The sequence below is a fragment of the Heliangelus exortis genome, chromosome 7 (genome assembly GCF_036169615.1).
Source record: "Heliangelus exortis chromosome 7, bHelExo1.hap1, whole genome shotgun sequence".
NCBI lineage: Eukaryota > Metazoa > Chordata > Aves > Apodiformes > Trochilidae > Heliangelus > Heliangelus exortis.
In genome coordinates, this window is record NC_092428.1 from 20,592,345 (window position 1) to 20,610,394 (window position 18,050).

At 42.2% G+C, this 18,050-nt stretch overlaps 1 protein-coding gene across 4 annotated transcripts in view; it reads left to right on the top strand.

The window, feature by feature from the left end:
- The first annotated feature begins 374 nt into the window (after positions 1 to 374).
- BMPR1A (bone morphogenetic protein receptor type 1A) overlaps positions 375 to 18,050 on the top strand; it is an 80,551-nt gene continuing 62,875 nt past the window's right edge. Inside the window, exon 1 of one of the 4 annotated variants that reach the window (XM_071749255.1) lies at positions 375 to 514. The gene's annotated coding sequence lies outside the window, so the exon portion shown is untranslated. Of the gene's footprint in view, positions 515 to 16,585; positions 16,724 to 18,050 lie in introns of those variants that run through there. The other 3 variants (XM_071749258.1, XM_071749259.1, XM_071749256.1) reach the window with 3 other exon arrangements.

Here is an 18,050-nt window from a genome sequence, read left to right on the forward strand (position 1 = left end):
TCGTTCGCTCTGAGGGGCGCAACGGCCGCAACGGCGCCAGCGGCCACCGCGCGCTCCCGCGTGTGTGGGGAAGAGCGGGGGGCGCGCGGGCACGCGCCTGGCACCCCCGCGCGCCGCTCGAGGCCGCTCGAGGCCGCGGCCCCGCAGCCGCTGCGCGTGACGCGCCCGCTCGCGCGCGCGCTCCCGCCCGCCCTCAGCCCTCGCCGTGCGCGCGGCCGGAGCCGCCGGCTGCAGTGATTGGAATGCGGCTCCGCCCCGCCTCGCCCCGCCCGCGCGCCGCAGGGACGGGCCGCGCCGCGCCGCGCCGGTAGCGCTGCCGGGACGGAGCCTGCGCTGAGCCCGGGCCGCGCCGTCCCGCCCTCGCCCTCCCCCTCCCGACACGCACCCGCCTTCGCCCCCGTCTCACCGGAGCCGTCGGGGCCCTGAGAACGGCCTGCGGAGCGCGGCCGGGGAGCGGGCCCCCTCCCCATTCGCCTTCCCTCCCGTCGCGGAGGATGAGGAGCCAACACCGCCGGTGAGTGCGGGACCGGGCCGCGGAGGCCCCGGCCGTCCGTGCGTGCGTGCGGTTGAGGAACGTCGGGGCGCCCCGGGCAGCGCGGCGCCGCGCTGTGCCGCCGCACCCCCCTCTGGCCCGGCTGGGGGTGCGGAGCGCTCCTCGGCGCTGTCTCTCCCCGCCGTCGGGCCTCCCCCTCCCTTCGGTGCCCGGTGGGGTCTGCGCCCCCTCCCGCCCTCGGGCTCGCCCTGGGCCGTCCAACCCCGGGCGGTGCCGTCGAGCGCGGACACCCGCTGCAGCTTCCCTGTCTGGCGTCGGTCTCCCGACCCGGCCTTTCTGCTCCGGGGGCCGGGAAGCGCCCACCGCCCGCCGCGCCTCCCCACGCCGACCTGCCCCGCCGCGGCGCTGGGGGCGCTGCCCCACCGCTCCCGGCCGGGGGTCGAGCCGCGGCCCACGAGAGGCCGGGTGGGCACCGCGCCGGCGCAGGGGCTCGGCGGCGCCGGCGGTTTCCTGCGTGGGCGCGGGGGCCGCCGCACGGTGCTGGCCGGCCCGGCCCGGCCGCGTTGCGTTCTCTCGCCGTGCTCTCCCTCCTTCCCTCCCCCCCCCCCGCGTCTGCGCCCCTGGTGTTGTAATCCCGGGCCCGGTGCCGAGCAGCCCCAGCCCGATCGATCGTGGGAAGGGTGCGAGGAACAAGGTGCTTCGTCTTCCTTTTGTGCCAGCTTGAAACAAAGCTGTGCCCCGGCTCCCCAAACCTGTTGCTGTTTAGCAGTGTGGAAGAAAAAACTCTGAAGAAACCGTGAACCCAAATTGTCGCACATACCTTAGGAGTAAAAGTTCGTGCTTGAGCACCGATTAAGGACGATATTTTCCTAACTGATTACAGAATCTATCGAAGAGAGTTTAAAAACATGCATAGCTCCTTACCAGTCTTCAGTCAACCACAATGATTGTTTTGGGGTTTGGGTTTTGGTTTTTTTTTTTGGATTTTTTTGTTTTGTTTTGGGTTTTTTGTGAGGGTTTTTTTGGTTTTGTTTGTTTGTTTTTAATTAAGAGTGAATTCAGCAGCAGGGAATGGTGTATTTCCATTCATCACTTGCCTGCTACTTTGTGTCAAAAGTTGTATGATGAGTCATCCCCATGTTAATTGATTGCATTTCTTACTTAGTTTTTTGTTCTCTGTGGACAGGTAATTATTTTTGAGTTTTTGATTTATCAAGTCAGTGACCTAGGGATCATTCAGCCCTGTTATCTGTACGAACAGAGAAGCTCCTTCTGTAGATGAGGAATACTGCAGGATTGAAAATGGTGACTGATACAGAGTAGAACCTGGAATTAAAAAAGTTAACATGAGTGCGATTTATATTCAGATATTTTATCAAGTCCATAGCCAGAAATACATCATGTTGTGGCATTTGTAGTAGTTTGGATAAAATTCTTGCTGGCAGTGTATTTATCCATTGTTCTTGTACTGTTGTTCCTTTTTGTAACTTTTTCTTAAATTATGAACCACGGTTTGTTTGTTATAAGAGAATATGTGTATTTTATGAGTATTTATTAGAGGATTCAATCTGGTAGGCTTTGAGTTCTAGTCTGAAATTTTGTGGAGGATCTTGTTGCACAGCTGCAAGGTTCAGCTGCCAGTCCTCAGTGTGTCCCACTGGCTGCTCTGTTCCAGAGACGAGGAATAAATGTGGCTGGATCAGAATATTTTTTTTTTTCCAATTGTCAAGTAATTTATTTTTATAAGGGACCTCTGGATGATATCTGGTCCAGGCCCTGCTCAAACTAAAGAGCTGTTGGTAAATTACAAGGCTGAAATACCATATGACTTTGTTACTGATCGAGTACCTGTTGCTGAAATTGTGTAGCTAGCACTTTGAGTTTCTTAAAGTCAATATCTGAGACCCAAATGTTTTCTTGACACTGTCCTGCAAGATCCTTGCAGTAAGAATAGTGACTTTGTTATGAGAATTAAAAATCACCATTCACAAACTGAATATCTGAAGTGTAACTGATGTAACCAAAGTAATTAACTTTATTTTTTATAATCCTTTCTGTATTTGTTCAACTACGTAAGTCGGGGCTAGCAAGAGTTTGGCCATGTTTGGGGTTGAATATGGTGCTTGTTCAGATGTGCAATAGACAATATCTGCTCAATTCTCTCAAAGCAGAGAAGCATTTTCCAGAGATGAGCATTAGTGCTGTGTGAAATGTCATGGAGTCTTGTGTAGCAAAAAGGATTTTGAAGCAACGATAAATAACTTTGTCTGCCTCCCAGAGTCCTGAAAGGCAAACAGTTGATAGGTAGGGGTGTTTTGGTTTTTTTTTTCCCTTGGTTTTAAGCATAGAATGATGATAATGTTCTATTTGTTCTCTGAGAAGAAGCATGCAGGTTTTGTGGCTATGTAATATATTAAATAAATAAATAAATAAAATAATAAAAAAAAAAAGTGGAAAAGGACTTGCTAAATATTTAATATTCAGTAAATAAAAAGTGTTTTGAAAATAGTGATATTAAATAACTGAATTAGTGGAATCTGTCTTAAATTGTGCATCAGTCAGGGTAACTCAGAACTCTACAGTTTTCCCGTGCATAGTGGGACACAAATATGTATATAGGAGAATCTGAGTACATCTGCTTTGCAAAAGGGATCTAAAGAACAGATACTAGTGCTTATACTAATTTTGGTATACCCAGTCTTTCCAAGAGAAACAAACTTTCCTTCTTGAAAGCCCTTAAAAGCAAACCAAAATAAAAAATCACCCCTCCCTTTCTTTTTTGTTCATTCTTGCATCTGGCAACAGTGTTTGTTTCCAAGAGCAGGTGAAGGACCGACACAGAGTTGCAGTAACTTCTGTAGTAAATTGTTGAAAAAAAACCCTAGATGGATGAATGAGACCAGATAGTATGTGGCAGGGAATGTGTTACAAATGTGTATATTTCTCCCTCAGAGCTGCCCTTTCTCTCTGGGTATCTGGGAAAGCCCGGTCACCTGTAAATAAATGCCAGAATCAGCTCAGTAATTTAAAGATAACACCATGTCAGAGTTGTTGTATGTGGGTGCAGTTGGAGTACTTAAAGTCTTGTTTCCCTTACAAGTATTCCCAAACTGCATCTGCTCAGTGGCCTGACAGCAGATTTTTTCTTTTGCTGCTGCTGATTTTGTGGTTCCATTTTTTTCTTTCTTGGACGAAATCTGTGGAATCCTCTCCAGTTTCCCCACCACATTCCTGCTGGTGGTCCCCAGTCAAGATCTTCTGTGTCTTCCACTACGGCTAGGGCTTTAATGGTAAAGCAAGGAATTTCTTTCTGCCTGGTTTTCTTGCAATCTCTTAAAAGTTACTGTGAAGTCTGTTGAGGGATTGATATCCTGGACATACTTTAGTTTTACTTATTCTGAAAAAGTGCTTAAAACTGAAAGTGTGAAACTTTAACTGCTATATTGTGTCCTTCAAAATTAAGATGGAGACTGGAATAGGTGATGCTTGAGACTGGACAAAAAGTTGAAATAGTCACCTCATTTGTCTTCATTGTACAGAAAGCATCGTTTTAGTGTTCTGAATGCTCTTGCTGAGAAAGTACATGGAATAGCCATTTTGTGAGGGATTCAGTCCAGAAACATCTGCTCAGGACTTTGTACTCTGGGTACATAATCCTCTAGAGGTTCACTTTGATACAAACCAATAGCTGGCCCACTGCTGACCAGGAAGGCAACCAAGGGATGAACTGCCAGCTTGCCAGGATGGTCTTCCTTGTGAATTGGCTTCCCAGCACCTCTCCTGATGCATTTCCAGAGTGTATTAGGTGTATTTGATGTCCAGTCTTCCTCAAAAGCAAAACAAAGCCATTAGTCTACTTCTCTTCGATGTATCTTCAGTATATATTTTGAAATTCATTGTGGTAGGTTTATAGCACAAACATTTTAGGGTGTTATATCTGATACATTGAGAAGACTGAAAACTTCATTAATGTTGAGGTAGTGGTCATGGGTGAGTTTCTGGTTGTAACCTCATTTCAGTTGTATACGAATAATGTTAAAAATGTGGTAATTCTGTTTAAGATTCATAATTTGATGGGTTTTTTTCTTGCCTTTTTTCTAATGTGAGTCTTATAGTTGTCTTCCTGTTTCATTTGAATTCAGTGTGTTTCAGCTAGGTTCTAGATCAGTTATGATGATGGTATAGTTAATAAAATTCAAAATGGGTATTAAAGTAGTTTTTAACTAGACATAGTTAATATAGTTTAATAGGTATTAAACTCTAGTTTTTTATTGTGATAGTATTCATAGATAGTAGATGCGTGATGAGAAGCAACAGCAAAGCATTATTTGAGGTCTGATATGTTGCCACCTCAGAATTTTTGCAGTGACATCTGTTGTTGCAGTGAAAGCTGTTGGCAGATGAAGCTCATCTGGGGAGTCAGCCAGGTCTGCTACCTGTACCCAGTTCACTGGTGGTTGTGTTTGTCTGGGGATGCATGAAGAGTGTGAGCTTTATTTACTAAGTATTACTAACTCAGCTCTGCAGGACTGTAGTTTTAATTTGTGCCATGTGGTACAACAGCAGGAATGCTTTTTACAAAGTTTTGAAATAACTTAAATTTTCTCAGTGCCTCCCCAGATAATTGCTTTACATGATGGCTTCAGTCAACTTTATTGGCATAACTAGCAATTCCTTGTGTCTGTGTGCCCTGACTTCACACTGCTGTGTGTTTTGGCTGATAAAAATACAAGCAGATATAGCAGGGAGAAGTCTGAGAAATATCAAAGAAAGACTCAGAAGATATGTACCAGGATACAGATCTGGTTCATGGAAGTGATTTCCTACCATTGCTGCAGCTGCTGAAATGGTCAAAATTTGCTTTTCCTTGTCTTTATAGTGTTAATGATTAACAACTTTTTCCTGATTTGGAAAAAAACCTAAAAACATTTGTAGGCCTTCACACTTTGTCTGTGAGAGCCTGATCCCAAACTTGACTGGAAGACAGTGGGCAGAGCCCAAATGACTCCTGGAGAACTGGAGTGGTAAGAGATTTCACTTCTGCAGGAAATTCATATTCTGCTCATGAAAGATTTGTTGTGCAAATGAGTACATTATGTGCTCAGAGTCAGAATTTCAGGGATATAGAAGTGGTGAATAAGTTCAAATATAATTTTCTAGTTACTCATTCCTTTTCCTGTTCTTTGCTTAGTTGAAAATTCAGTGGGATGGTGATGCAGGGGTACAGGCACTGTCCCATGTTTTTGTGCCAGGCTATAGAGGGTTTGAAAAGGAACCATGAACAGTTATGTTGTGGGGAGTCATTCAGCAGGAAGAATGAATCTGGAAATGGGAATCTCCCCTCATCCCCTCTGCTTGGGAATGAAGGAACTTGGAGAGTAGTGTAAGAACTAGAGTGGCTTGTAGGAAGAGGATGTAGTGAATCTCAGTGACTAGAAATGTGGATGAGAAAAGCAGCTGTGCAAAATGTGTTCCTCCTTGTTGCATGTCCTTTGTGGAAGAGAAATTAATCTTTTAAAGAATGCTTGGAGGTTTCAGAAAACCTCCTGTCCCCTTCTCTGTGTTATCTGAGGGACTGACTTAGCAGCTGTCAGACACTGGTCTGGACAACTGAGAGTTAATTACAAGGCAGGATGGGGTTAGGGCACAGGAAGGCACTGACAACTAAGGAGATAAAACCATTCTTCTTAGGCTAAGCATTCAAAACTTGGACTATCTTCTGTTCCAATTACTTGAAAGGGTTTTAGCAATAATAAAAAATTCAGTAGCGGTGCTCTCTGTTAAGCAGAGATGTACCTCATGATAGAATATACAGAAAAGTGTATTAGGAATTTTATTTGTATTGCTTTAAAGTATTTTAAAAAACTTGTTTTGAATGCCTCCTCTCAGAGACAAAGCAAAAAATACATCTCACAGAATGAGGAAGTGCTTTTTTCGTTTCTATGTATTGGTGCACTTTTCTAATTTTATCTTCTGTATTTTCACTAGTTCATAACTGATTCATATTTTTGGTGAAAATATCCTATAGAAAATTTTCTGTGGGAATATTATGAACTGTTTCTCTTTCTTTACAATTGAAGATAGTGGCCTTCCTCACCCAGGCAAATCATTACTGTGAGCATGAAATTAAATTAAAATTTTGATGGGTTTTGCAGCCAATCTGTCATGTTTATGAGGTGAACCAATGATAATTCTTTTGTCAAAACTTAGTGTGGACTGAAGTTCAGGGCAGACAGGTAAGGGTATGACCTTGCCTTCTGCTTTGGTTAGGTGAATGGAAATTTTTTTTGAACAATGCTAACAATTGAGTTGTTTTGTTTGGTGTTTTACTGCTTTTGCATTGATTCTTTACTGAATTAAGTCCACATGCACTGATGCTGGTTTACACTAATCCTTATATGTTTTGTTAAGTTCTTCTGGTGCTTTTGCTTTAAGCTTACAACTATAACTAATTTAATTCGACTAAAAGAAGGAATCAAAACCTGGAACGTGTCCTGGTCAGAAGTTAGGGCAGAGGGCTCTGGTGAAGCATAGGAACATTCCCATCATGACGATATTTTTCATTTTCCTGCTCTTAAAATTTCATGGAAGGAATGCAGTTAGAGACTTGCCAATTTGGGTTAAACAAGGAACTGTGAAATAAAACCCGACCCAGACAGGACAGTTTTTATTCAAACCCAAGCCTCTGTTGAATTGTCTGTTTTTGTTCCGCCCCTGGCACTGCTTCACTCCCCCATCTCTCTTCAAATTTGCAAGTTTTTAAATGTAGAGATGCCTCTTATTTAGAGAAGTATTTTGGCATAATGAACTAAAATAGAAAGGAGAGGACTAAACTGAGGGAGGTCAAAAAACAGATGGAAATAGAAAATCTGAAAACATCTAGTTAAAAAAAAATCTCCCTTGAAATAATGGAATCTAAATGCTGAAATTATACATCTGCTCAGCAGCTGTGCATTCCTTAGCCAGAGGTTCTGCTGCAGAAATGGCATTAGTCAACTTTTTCTCAAAGTTTCAAACGCTATTGTATAATATTTACATCTCTGTGCAATATTTTCAGTAATAGTCTTGGCAGCCTGGGTTTGGGGGGAGCATAGAGGTGGAGGGAGGGGATTGTGAGCTGATATAAGCATTTCCTTCTTTGTCCTTAAGCATCTGCAGCATGTGGGGTTATTTCCTGCAATGAAATTCAGTTATTTTCTTTCTTGATGGTTCTTCAGGAGTATCTTTTAATTTCTCATGACTTAATTTCAGCAGTGGGGCTGGTTACAGGAAAAATAACCAAATAAAAATATATGAAATGAGGGTGAGAAAAGAATGTTACAAAAGAAGAAACCAGCCTCAAGTGTTTTGCTCCCAACACTGACCAGCAGTATTGCTGAAGAGGAAAGTGCAAGAAAGTCTGCAGCAGACTTTGTTTGGTTTTTTTGTTTTCTTTTTTTACTACTTTGGTGATGTTGGTGTTCATCAAAGTTACCTGTTGGTACTGAGATTTACATATGTTAGAGCAGATATTTCAGCAGGAGTTGGTTTACATGCCAATGTCAGTGTTGATATAGTTAGTGTAAGAGCATCTGGGATGTTTTTTGCTCTGTAACAAGGTATTGAACAAGGTGACTTTTTCTTCAAAGAATTTTAGCCTACATTTTAAAGTTTGCTGTTACATAAGATAAATGTGACGGTTTTCAGAAACGCTGAATGTTTTTCTCAAAGTGTATCTGTTTGGGGAAGAAGTAATTGTTTACAGGAAGATAAGTTTTACTAAGTGTACTTGGAAAAACTGAAAGTAAAGTAACTCTCCTTCAGGTTACTTTCAGTGAGAAGAGAAAGCTGGGAGTGTGCTGCAACCACAGGGGACAGGGGTCCTGAGCATCTGAAAGAGTAGAAATTGGGCTTGATGCAGGGTAGTGGGTGTGCTCAGGTGGGCAGAGGAGCAGTGGTGTGGTGAGGAAGGCTTCTGCTGGGTTTGAGGCCTGGAGTGCACTGGGGAGATGAGCAGAGGTGGGCTCATCCTTTACCAGAGTCCTCCTTTAGCAGGTTTCTTACCCGGGTGTAGGAGCTCCAGAACTGTGTAGCTCTGTATGTAACTGCATAGCACCTTTTTCCTTATTTATCCATACTTCTTATTTTTGCTATTAGTTATCATTAGGTTTTCACTTTTGATTTTTTCCTTCAGCTTCTGCAACTTCCTGACAGCATTAAAAGAGGATCCCAGCTATTAAAGGGTAGCCTGTACAAACTGTCCCCTCCACAAAGACAAAGTTTAATACTTTATTTGAATTTGACTCTGTTTGCCATACACTGTGGAAAAGACTGGGCACAAACAGGAGAAATCTGGGGTTGCACAGCTGCAGTCTTGTTGAGATCCCAAAGTTGCAGCAGGAGAGCTGACGTGGCCACAGTGCTTGAGGAGTGGCTACAGGCTCTCCAGGAAAGTCAGGCTGGGATAGAAGGGGGTGCAGGGTGGGTTTTTTGTGTTTTTTGGTTTGGTTTGGTTTTTTTGCAAAAGCTGTGTGAATGCTTGGAGTTCTGCCTCCCATCTTGGATGGATGAGGAGCCAGCTGAGAGCTTATGGGTCAGAATTAGCAGCAGGGCAGCACAGGTGATGTTGGTGGTTGCCCGATAGCCCTCTGCAATGAAATGCTCAGTGAATGAGTGGAGAGCAGTGGATATTGTTTGTCTTGACTTCCATGAGGCTTTTCACAGAATCATTGAGTCTAGAAAGGGCCTTTGAGTTCAAGTCCAGTCTATGACCTAAAACCACCACTTTTGACAGTGTCTTGTAGCGTCCTTGTCAACAAACTGATCTTTCAATCTAAGACAAACCAATAAGTGAGATAGATTGAAGACTGAATGAGCTGCCAGGTTCAAAGTATGATCAGCAGCAAAAAGTCCAGATGGGGATCAGTCCCTTAGCTCTATTCCCCAGGGGTTGAGCCTGGGCTCCACTACAGTGTTGCATCTTCATAAACAACCTGAGTGATGGGACAGAGCACACCCTCAGCAAGTTCACAGGCAATACAGAACTGGAGGAGTTAGGTGGATGTTAGTGAGCCTTCCTATCAGCTAGATAGGCCAGGGGGTTTTGCAGCTGCCCAGGGAGACCTGGATGGACAGGAGAACTGAGCAGGGCAGAACCTCATGAAGGCTCAACAAAGGGAAACGCAAAGCCCTGAACCTCGGGAGGAGAAACTCCATCCATGTACTGGCACCGATTAGGGACTGACTGCCCGGAAAGCAGCTTTGCAGAAAAGGACCTGGGGGTCATACTGCACAAGTTGAACACGAGCCAGTGAACATGCCCTTGTGGCAAAGAAAGCCAGCAGCCTCCTGTACTGTGTTAGGGAGAATGTTGCGGGCAGGTTGAGGGAGGTGATGATGCCATTCAGCTTGGAATGAGTGAGACACATCTGGAAGTTCTGGGCTCCCAGGAAGAAACTGGGAGGTACTCCTGCATCAGAGAGGTGCTGACAGCCTTGCTGGAAGCAAGTGACAGGGCCTGTTCTGTTTTTTGTGTTTGGAAACAGTGTGGAAAGGGGAGTGGATGGTGAGGTGGTGAAACTGGTAGCTGATGTGCAGGTGTTGTAAACTGGCTATAGCTGGACTGAATGCCTGGATGATAACTTATCAGATGAGCTGTACAGTAAGTGCAATGTAATTTAATTCAGACAGTGGAAAAACAGTAATAGGTTCCAAATTAGGTATTAACACTTCAGGAGATCTTGGCTACTTTTCAAGCAGTTCTTTGCTGTGAAGCTCCAACTTTAGATTGCACCTATCTTCTTATGGTGTTTAAAACTGTTTTTTCTCTTTCTTCCCTTTGATTGTGTGTTTCAACTGTCACTTCTTTTTATTTGTGTAATTGTGGCCAAATGGGAGGTTGGATTTGTTTGCTAATCTAGCTGAAAACTAACCCTATAAAAACCCCTGAGTGTTCAGCAGCTCCAGCTCCCCATGATATAATGTAAGGAGGAGTAAGGGGAGATGAGGGACAGTACTTCCTCCTTACAATCGGCAGAGTTTTATTTTGAAGTAGTGTTCTCTAAAGTAATTATAAGTTTTTAAAATATGTAATTCTGCAGCTGTACACATTCATTGTATATGGACATGCATATGGAGTTCTGTTAACACAATTTCAACAATCTGATTAAAACTGGGAGGTAATTCTGATGTGCTTTGTTCCCTCAGCACAATGGGATACTGTACTTAAGTACACTTGGTCTTTTGAGTCAGGGAAAGAAAAACAGTGGAGGGGGAAATGTGTTGGTAATATATCAAACTTAAATGAAATTAAGAAACTGATAGAGAATAATTTTTCACCACCTTTTATTCCCTTCAATGTTATAAGGGAATGCAGGTTACAAGCACAATAGAATGTGGTGTTGGTTTCCCTCACAGCGAATGCTGTAGTTGAAGAATCACTGCCAGAATATACGGCTAGGGATGAAAGTGTTGTTCAGGCTGGTGGTCACACAGAGTTGTTGGAGTAGCACAGGGACTTGTGTCCAGTTGTAGGTCAGGAACTACACCAGATTCTGGATAGAGAAAGGGAGAGGACTCTGTTCTTCCCTCTTTCCTGACAGGTGTCACAAACAAGAGTGCTGGGCTAGACATCTGCCACAGTGCAGCAGGCTAATTCATGTGCTTTTTATCACACCCACACGCACCCAGGCACGTCAGCTCCTCTGCTGTTACATTCAGTAGTGTCTGCAACACCTACACCTTTTTTTTTTTTTTTTTTTTTTTTTTTTTTTTTTTTTTTTTTTTTTTTTTTTTTTTTTTCTTCCATATTACACTGGCATCTAGCTACCTTCATTTGTTGGGTTTGGTATTGCCATGAAACATGAAGTAACACATTTCTAGTGTCAACCTTATCTCGAACATTTTCTGTTCAGGTACTTCATTTTGCTTTGTGTGGAAAGACTGACAATTCTGTTTCCTAAGGACTGGAGCAGTGTAGCCAGGTAGACTTCCATGGATGTCTGCAATGAAAATTTGCTAGATGAATAACCAACTAGCAGATAAAGAGGGCAGTTCTGTACTACAGATAAGCAAGCCTGGCAGCTGGGTACACTTGAAGGGCCAGTTCTGCTCCCTCTTAAAATGCGTCCCATGTCTGTCCTTGCCTCTTCCTTCACAGCAGCACTGGCACTCCTCTGATGCTTTAGGTATTTAAACTAACTGAAAGCTGATAGCTTTTTTTTCTTTTGTTTTTGGAATAGGTTTCATTTTTTCCTGTCTAGCACAGTTGTGGAGTCAGACCAAGTGCCAGTGTTGGCACACAGAACCTGTGTGTCCCTTCCAGGCACAGCTGAGCTTGTGTAGAGTCCTTGTGGTTAAGACTGCAGTTTGGAGTGTTACCCGGTTTGGAAGGCTTGGTATCATGAGTTTAGGTAATAGTGATACCATGTTACTTTTTAATGGATATTGAGTTTATCTCTCCTTCCTAAAGCAAAAATGGGTTGAGCAGAAGCTTTACTTTCCATCCCCACATTCTTCTTTGCTCTTCTAGTTCTGCATTTGTGTCCTTTGTTTTGCAGGTTTAAGTGTTTCTGTCTTACATAGTATGTAAAGTTTTGGATTTTGGCGAGTTCCTAGTACCTGAAACTTCAAAGACAAGCTGCATGTATCAGCAGGTTTGAAGATTAGATGTTTGGTACGATTAAGGAGTGGATGTCATGCTTTTTCATTTTCAAAGGTCTTGAGCTGTGTTAATGTCCCCAGAGGTGAAGGATGTTATGATCAGAAGCACTCAGTAAACTTGTTAGGCCTGATAAGGAGAAGTCAATATGCACATGCTGTCCAGCAAGTGAGACATTTTCTTTGGCACCAGAGAATGTGGGAGGGAAAGGAAGAGAGAACTGTGGTTAAAGGAATATGCATGTGGGGAAATGGATATATCACGAAGGACAGGGCAAATGAAATCACACAGCAGGTAAGGAAAGAGCTGGGGCAATTACACTGGGAAAAAATACTTGTAAATAAAACCTGAAAAGATATAAATCTGTAGGAAACCAGGTCTTCCCAGGTCTGTGTCATAGTGCAATTTGTTTGATGTCTAATGACTTGTTCAGTTTGGGGTTTTTTTGTTCTTTTTTCTTCCTGAATGAATAGGAAAATATAAGTTGAAAGAATCACTTTTGGAGTATAAGAACCAGAAGTAGGTGTGTGTTTGCATCACTTCCAGGGCAGAGGGGATTGATTCAGCTAAGTTTTTTTTCTTATGTTTTCTTCTTATAACCTAGAGAAGAGAGAGAAGGCACAATAAAATCTTTATATAGCAGAGCCAGTTATAACAACATATATGCTATTCCCAAATCCGAGGAGTTTGAGTCAATCAAAAGGATCTTAAGGTGCCATAGCATCAGTATGTGAAATGTGGATGCTCTTTTCTATGTGTTACACAAAGCTGGCTGATAGCTTTATATAGGGCGAAATATATTTGAAAATTAAATACAGTCTTTTAAAGTGGCTTTTTTAAACAAACTGCAGTTGAAGCAGAAGACTAGCATTTTGACAACAGACATAATGGAATTAAAGGCCATCTTAACAGTGCAGTTGGTTATGAGAGAATAATCTAAAAATACAGTGTCGAAATGTCTGGCAGGGTCATAGGAGTAGTGATGCAGCCACATGTTCATGTATTAATATGTATGCAGTCCACACTCCTCCACCTACTGAACCTGTTCCACTGTAATAGAAAACAGATTCTGTATAAACGGCTTAGTGCAAATTGACTTTTTTTTTTTTTTTTTAAATACTAGATTTGCCAAATGCTACTCTTTTGCAGCGAATTTTCTTTTCATTAGGAAGGGTTACCATCCAGAACTTGTACTTACAGAATGCATATTAGCAAATATTTTTGTCCTCATCCAAATAAATTTGCCAATACTGTTGAGCTTTAAATTTAAACTTCGAATGCAAGTTTCTAAAATAACTTTATTTAAAACAGTATTTTTGATACATCTTTCAGCAGATTCTCTGCTCCTGGAAGCAGCAACACATAGGCATAGCTTCCTTTGGCTGGACCTGCAGAGTTCAGTTACAGCTCAGTGGCACTGCTTGTGCACAGTTATGCTTAGAGATCAGTGTCTAAAGTGGCATTTGCTTAAACAATGATGTTTGCAGTCACATTTCTCATATGAAATGATATATGTTCAAAAGGTACATTTAGAATGACTCCTGTTGGGCTCTATTGCTCATGCACCCGAGAGTAGTGCAATTAAAATAAGTTGGAAGAGATGTTCCATTTCAATACTCTCTTTTTAACTACCTCATATAATCTGTTTTGTGTCTCCTGCAAGTAATTATTGTCTCACCTTGTATGTATTTTCCTGTGACATGTGGTCTGTAGCTTTCAAAGAAGGTTGTGATTGTGAAAACGTTAGAACTCTTATAAGCTGGTGCATTTCTTGACACTGTTTTTATTGGGTCACAAATAACTTCCATTGACAGTGTTGACTTTAGGAGTATTGTGTTTTTTGGTTGGGTTTGGGTTTTTTGGTGGTGTTTTTTTTTTTTTTTGCTTGGTGTTTGTTGGTTTGGTTTTTGGTTGTTTTTTTCCACCTTCAGTTAATGATTTAATCTTTTCTGGCATGAAACTTGTGCAGAAGTGAAGTAATAAAGGCATTTGTGAATGTCCTTATAAAACATGACAGTCATGTTTTCTGTCTGCTCTTTAATAACAGTTTATTAGCAGAGAATCCTCAGTAAAATATGTATACATTCTTTATAAAAATAAAGTAGGTTTGACCCCTGTTGAAGACTTAGGGATTACTTTGGATTTTTAGGGCTGTACTGATTTTCTTTGTCCATAGACAAAGACATGGTTTTTTTTTTAACATGACCTGTGGGAGTAAGGGGCAGGTTTATGTTAAAAAAAACCCAAAACCAACCAAATAAACCCCAAACCAATAAAGTTAGAAGTACAGGGAGGATTCCAAGGGTGGAACTGTTATATATGCCTTCTGAAGGGGAACCAACACTAATAACTTCTTGCAAGTCATTTAATAGCTGTCAGGTAATCACGTTATGGTGTTTTGAGCTCCAGTTTTAATGTGTAAACATACTTGCTCTTCCGCTTCCAACCAGCAATTTGAATAAATTTTATTCCAACTGAGAAAGTGTTATTAAATATATTTTAAAGAAAAATAACTGATGATTTGTTAGTGTGTTTTACCTTCTGTAAAGTAGTGAGGATTTGTAAATATAAGTCAATACTTGCAGTAAATAAAAATATTTATGTTTAAACTGCTCATATTGTGTAAGTAACAAAGCAGGCTTTTTGTTCTGATACATAGTAAAAAAACAAAAAAAAAAAAACCAAAAAACCCACCAAACCAACCCTGCATTAGCTTTGCATAGAATATAAGGGTAAAGTCCCCAGCTGTTAGCACTTATGATCCTTGACCTGCAATAAGTAAGGTTAAGTTCATAGTGGGTTGGGTTTGTTTTTTTTTGTGAAAGTGTTAGAATATTGATAAAGGGTACTCTTAATCCTGCCTACTCTAGAGTGGGGTGTTTTTTTTTATTTTGTTTTTCTAGATTTAAAGTCTCATGAAAGCCCCCATCATAGTAGTATTTGACCACTGGGCTCTGGGATTTTAGCATGAAAAGACTGCTTCCAGTCAACAAATCTCAACATTTGTAATTTATTTCTATTTTATAAGTGAGAGTCAATACAGGAGAAAACTGTGAGTGAAGGCTCCTGGATCTAAAGATCCCTCAGCTCTGAATTTCTGCTGTTGAATTTTTTAATAGATTTAAAAATCTAGGCCCAAGACTTGACAACAGTTAAGAGTTTGTGGTGAGATCTTTTTCTCATGAATATTCTGTGGGTATTTGTACACTGGCCAGTGGTCTCAGTGCAGTTGCAGAATTCCCACTCTTAGCAGTGTTTTGCAGTGTCATATTTCCTTAACCCAAAGTATAAACCACCTCCTCTGGAAATCACACGATATAAAGTCAGTGTGTGTGCCTCATAGCCATGCTAATACTCTGAAAACCTACACCCCCCCCAGCTACTTAAGGACTTTTTTTCCCCCCCCCCTCCTTATAGAATTTATAGCTCTGGTAATGTGTTTAACAAGTAAAATTACTACTGCTGGAAGGATGTTTTTCCAATTATTCTCTCTCTATTCTTTCACTGTGCTATCACTAGAATGACTGATAACTTTTCTTTTTTTTTTCCCTCCCAGTTCTTTGTCTCTTACCTAGTAGGATAACGGTATCTTAGTAATTTCAGTATGTTCAGAATGGTAAAAATCTTGGCTATTCTGTTTACAGTAAAGTATTTTGAATTGCAGCAGCCTTGCAAAAATACTATATTTAAGCAAAAATAGATGGAGACAGCCTATGATCTGTATGGTCAGCTCATGTATTATCTTGAAGCATAACTTTACTGTTATTTCTGTGCATGTATGTAATTAACCTGAAAACTCAAACCTGGTGCTGCTGTTATTTCCTAAGTAAAACTATATGTGCATAGCCTGAAAATTTGAATTGTCATAAAAAATTTTGTCCAGTTCCTTTCGGTTTATGAAGAGGTTTTTCGAATGAAATTCTGCTTTCTTGATGTACGTAAATGCTTTGTTTCCGAGATGCCAGGCTTTTTAGATGAAAAAGAGCTATTCTTATTGATTCCCTGCTTCCGAGTAGGATCCGTGCCTTTCAGACGTCAGTGGAAGGCGAGTTTTGGGTCAGGGTCGAGATGACCCGGCTGGGTGAGACCTCCACGGCCGCACCAGAGCGGGTCGATGCAGGCCGGGGGTGAGATGAGAAGGGGGCAGCAGCCGGCAGTGACCGACAGCCCCCCCGCCACCTCCCGCAGGGGAGAAACGTGTCACACGCACACACGGAATAAAAATACGGCCTCCTTTCCTATTTCAGGAGAGGACAGAGTAGCTCTGTTCCCTGCCAGGCAGCGCCGAGATGCCGTTTTAAGCGGTGAAATGGCTGTGGAAGCGCTGCGGGGCGGGAGGAGGGGCGGGAGGGGATCGGGTTACCGGGCTCCGCATTCCAGCGCCGCCGCTGCGCGCCCGCCCCGGCCCCCTCGGCCGGGAGAGCCCCGGGGAGGTGCTCGCTGAAGGGGCCGGGGAAGGGAGCGCAGATCTTGGGCCGCCTCGGGCTCCGCAGCCCCGTTTTGGGGCCGTCCTCGTCGGGATGTCAGAAAGACACCGTCTCCACTCGTGTCTTTAATTTCTGGAGGATTTCGGGGTATTGGGTTGGCTCCGAGTAAGCATAAGAACTTCCTTGGAAAGAACTTCGGGTTTAAGTGTTTTTAGATACCAGAAATCCTTGTGGCTCTGCAAAATTTTACGTAGCTGGAACAGTGAATGTAAGGACTTTCTGGAAACACATTGTTGTGCTTTAAATAGTTCTTTCAGAGCTAGAAAGTTAATTGATGCATGTATTGCCTTTTTATTTTTTAAGTTACTACCTATATTTAGGTAGTGCATACTGTAGTACTACAGTATTATGTAAATTATAGGTAAATGTTTACTTTTTTCATGGAGGTGTAGGCTTGTGTATTTTGCTTGGTTTTGCATCTCTTCCCAGGGATACAAAATAGCAATTTGAAGTAATATGTACTGAAGTTCGTATGATTTCCATTTAATGTTTGCAGGGCGGCAGTGCTCGGTTGTTCCCTGGCAGAACAAGGGCTGTGTACTTAGTGCACACTTTTTAAAGCTTTCACAAAAAAAAAAAAAAAGGGGGGGGGAAAAAAAAAAAAAGGAAAGAAAAAAATCAAAACCAAGCAAACAAAAACCCCACCAGACCCAAAACAAACACACAAACAAAGAAACAAAAAACAGCAGGAGAATATCATCAAGGCTTCTTATAATAGAACTGTGTTTGTACTTGAAGTTTCAAGTTGACTTTGTAACAGAATGGTCCGTGGAATATTTATTGTAGTTGTTGCAGTGCAAAGATGCACCTACTCTTCCTGTAGGATCATTAACACATCTTGTGTACTTCTCTGAGGTGGCATAAATATTTTCTGGTAAAAGAAACTGAGGAAATCCTGGTTTGAAGCTCTGACAACGTGGGTTCTGCTGTGGTGTCCTATGTGCTGTCTCAAGGTCTCCTGCCCCCTTTTAATTCAGATTGTAAATCGTTCTGCTAATCAGGTATATGTAAGTCCTGAGTTTTTTGGGTTTTTTCTCTACTTTCTGTATGGTATCACAAAAATGAGATAAATAATGACACTAGATTTCCTTCAGGAGTGAAGTAGCACATCTTTGTTCATGGGAGGGCTCAGCAAGGATATGAGATACAGTATTCATCATTTATGGTCCAATAAATGTAGTATGTCAAGTGCTGTGAAATGTACAAAACAAATCAACTGCAAAAATATCTTCTCTAGAAACTGTTTGGAGTTATATTATTTGTAAAATAATATGAAGCTGTTAGGTCATGGGATTTTTCTTCCTGGCATATAGCCTTTTTGTAGCAAAAGAAGTAAAATGATCCTGGTCGGGGTTAGCAATGCAGCTTGCTTGTTAAAGGAATTCCTTTTATTTCTCTCCCTCCTCCCACAAATAAAAGTAGTCGCCCACTG